Raw genomic sequence first — 2,795 nt, forward strand, 5'->3', positions numbered from 1 at the left:
TTCTCATAACAAAAGATTTTACATTTACATAACAGCCCTTGTCTACGATGCTTATGATGATCCTTTGATATGTCAACTTGTCTAGACTACAGTCCCAGTTATTCAATAAAACTGCGAAGGTATCTTATCTTGTAGATGTATTAAAGCCCAGAAGAAGTTTATTTTTTTTAATGTTTATTTATTATTTTGAGAGAGAGACAGACAGAATGCAAGTGGGGGAGGGGCAGAGAGAGAGAGGGACACACAGAATCCAAAGCAGGCTCCAGGCTCTCGAACTCACAGACCACGAGATCATGACTTGAGCCAAAGTCAGACGCTTAACCGACTGAGCCACCCAGCCACCCCAGAAGTTTATTTTCTTTTATTTTATTATTTTAAGTTCCAAAAATCTTTATTACATACAGAGGGGAGGGGTTCGGTCCTTCTTAGCTGCAGCTTTCCTCATGGCTGCCAGGAACATTGCTCAGCAACTCTTTCTTCCTCTTGTCACATATGTCCCGCCCTTTTCTTGACAAACTTGAAGAAGTATTTGGCCTTGGAGACCTTGAACAGCTCCATGGCACACATACCACTTGTATGAGGCGAAGCTTTTCATGTCCCACACAAATTTGATGTGTTTGGTAAGGCGCCTGCGACTGCAACTGTGCCTTAGCTTGCTTACATTCTTTTTTTTTTTTTTTTAATGTATGTATGTATGTATGTATGTATTTGAGAGAGAGAGAGAGAGAGAGAGAGAGAGAATGCAAGCATGCAAGCAAAGCAGGGGAGGGGCAGAGAGGGGGAGACACAGGGGGGTTCAGTCCCACGGACTGTAAGATCATGATCTGAGCCTAAGTCAGTCATTTAACCAACTGAGCCACCCAGGCACCCCAGCTTGCTCACATTCTTAGTAACCTTGTGGCCCTTGTTGAGGCCTATGACCACAGGGTAGTGCAGAACCATTGCTGCTGCTCCTCAGTGGCTCCCTCAGTGGAACGAATAAATTACATTTATATAAGGGAGATTATCCCAGATAATCTGGGTAGAATTGACTAACAGTTGAAATGTCTTAGGAGCAGAGCTGAGACTCCCTAATTAAGAAGGAATTTTGCCTGTCAACATCACCTTCAGCCCATGCCTAGGGGTTCTCAGCCTGTCCTCTAGACTGTAGAATTGCCCCCAAAATTGCACAAGCCAATTTCCTACAATAAATCTCTTGATGTAATCTCCTACAGGTTCTACTTCTCTGGGTGACTTAACTTATAAGTAATACTTTTACACTTATGCTTATACTTTTATACTTATCCTTATCTCTGGCTCATCCCTCTCTCTGTCCTTTATAGCCACTTCGTTTTCTACCTACTTTTATGTATCAATGTTCCAAAAGTTCTGTCCTGGTTCCTCCTTTCCTTCTAGAGAGATTCTTGGGTAGATCTCTGTATAAGTTATTAATTATTAGAGCTAACACTAACTCTTGTGGGTCACTGTACTAGTTTACACATGTATAAAACACACAGTTGTAAGGAAAATCCAGCCATACTCACACAAATAAGATGATTGATAACTTGTTTATGCAATAGCAGTCAACATGGGATAAAAGTAAATTAAAAAAAAATTTTTTTAATGTTTGTTTAATTTTGAGAAAGAGGCAGACCATGAGCAGGGGAGGGGCAGAGAGAGAGAGGCAGACACAGAATCTGCAGCAGGCTCCAGGCTCCGAGCTATCAGCATAGAGCCCTATGCGGGGCTGGAATCTAAGAGACATGAGATGGTGACCTGAGCCAAAATCGGATGCTTAACCAACTGAGTCACCCAGGCACACCAATAGTAAAATTTTTTAAACTAGCAACGAGTTGACAATGTCTGATTGTTTTTGAGTCATCTTAATAATAGAAGGCATAATTCATAGTATAGATTTTATGAATTGTAACTTAAGGACTGCTTGCCTCCTCCCCTACTCACAGTAGATTATATAGGGAAAATTGGTCAGGAGGCAGAGAAGCAAGGCCCAGGCAGGTGTGAAAGCAAATAGATGTAATGGAGAGATTGCTGGACTGGGAGCACAAAACTTGCGTTCTTACTCTGGCTTGCTATTTTAATTAGGTTATTTTGATCACAAGGATAGGGGTCTCCTTCAGATTATCTGAAGAAGAGGAGAGTTGGCTGTAATACCCAGGATATTGACTGGAACTGGGACTGGGAGAGGGAGGGGCAGCATCAGGGAGCCCCACTTTATACCTGCTGCCTCTCTAATGTACTGTATGAATCGTTCTCTCTTATTGGGCCTCGGCTTCTTTGCCCATCAACTTCAACCTCCTTTCCCAGCCTCTTGCTTATTTATTCCTCTGGTCTACGAATTTGTCTTCGAATTACAGCCTCTGCTTTTATTACCAGGTTCTACTTCATAGTCCACTATGCAGTTTCTTTCAGCTTTGCTTCTACAGTTAACTATCCCATTCTTACATCTTCTTATTCAAATTCTCAAGAGAGGCAAGAAAGGGAATCTGATTGTCCCAATATGCAAAGAGTTGTTTATTAAAGGTTAAAGGGCCAACACAGCGTGTTGGCAACCCACTCTGCTCAAAAAGGGTGTGGTTGGGGTAAGGGAAGAAAGAAAGCTAAAAGGTGAAATCCATAGCCAAACCTATTGTTATCTAACCTTTCTGGGCGTTAGCAGCTTAACATTCCCTCTTCCCTTGCTCCTGCAACATTTTGAGTGGTCTTTACTAATCTCGGGTCCATCCTTCTCTTCTGTCCTTTGCAACCACTTCTTTTTCCATTCACTCTTACGTATCAGTGTTCCAAGTATCCTGTCC

At 42.1% G+C, this 2,795-nt stretch overlaps 1 pseudogene; it reads right to left on the reverse strand.

Annotated features, from left to right (window-relative positions):
- Positions 1 to 375: 375 nt before the first annotated feature.
- On the reverse strand, positions 376 to 1,234 carry LOC147577439 (large ribosomal subunit protein eL36 pseudogene; annotated as a pseudogene).
- Between the last annotated feature and the right edge of the window lie 1,561 nt (positions 1,235 to 2,795).

Source organism: Puma concolor, chromosome C2, assembly GCF_028749965.1.
Source record: "Puma concolor isolate L17-30 chromosome C2, mPumCon1.1.hap2, whole genome shotgun sequence".
NCBI classification, from domain to species: Eukaryota; Metazoa; Chordata; class Mammalia; order Carnivora; family Felidae; genus Puma; species Puma concolor.